This window comes from Colobus angolensis, unplaced genomic scaffold (assembly GCF_000951035.1).
Source record: "Colobus angolensis palliatus isolate OR3802 unplaced genomic scaffold, Cang.pa_1.0 Scaffold393, whole genome shotgun sequence".
NCBI classification, from domain to species: Eukaryota; Metazoa; Chordata; class Mammalia; order Primates; family Cercopithecidae; genus Colobus; species Colobus angolensis.
In genome coordinates, this window is record NW_012117299.1 from 752,789 (window position 1) to 753,636 (window position 848).

Genomic DNA, 848 nt, shown 5'->3' on the forward strand with positions numbered 1-848 from the left:
AAAGAAAGAAAGAAAGAAAGAAAGAAAGAAAGAAAGAAAGAAAGAAAGAAAGAAAGAAAGAAAGAAAGAAAGAAAGAAAGAAAGAAAAAGAAATATCAACATGAACCTGGTTGTTTTTCATCACAGCATTGATTCTCAGATAATTACTTTTAAATTCTGAACTTCTCTGTAATTGTAAAGATACGGTGTAGCTGCAAATTACATATTAAAGATCAAGTGCTCTGCTACCACAAGACGTATGGTGGATAGAATAAGAGGTAATAGTATACTATTGGGTTGGTGCAAACATAATTGGGAATGTTTTCCATTACTTTCAATGGCAAAAATCACAATTACTTTTGTACCAACCTAATATTTTCCCTGGCCAAGCCAAAGATTCTTTGTGACCTCACATTTTTAGAAGGCACAGAAAAGTCAGAACATTTTCAGAGGAAAGGGATCCAACTGGCAAGAAAACATACAAAGAATAATAAAAAGTTCTGCATGTGCTTAACCTGGAAGATAGCATTTTGAGGGGGAGCAGGAAAAGAGAGTTGACTTCAGTTTTGAAAGGTGGCCACATTAGAAGGTAATTATGTTTGCTCCATGTAGCCATTGCGAGTATTATAGGAACCTTTTGACTAATAAATAAAAAGTGTCTGTTATTAGCTTAATACAAGCATGGTTTGAGCTCAAGTCTAACATCACTGGAGTCAGATCTATCTGGTAAATTAAAGGGACATGTCCAAGTCCCATTTGCAAGAAAAATTAAGGAAATTCCTGGATGTCATTTCACCGTAAGTAAAGAGGTCAGTGGGCACAAAGCTGTCAACCCAAACACAAAGCCTTCTTCAGCTAAGGGAGAGTGG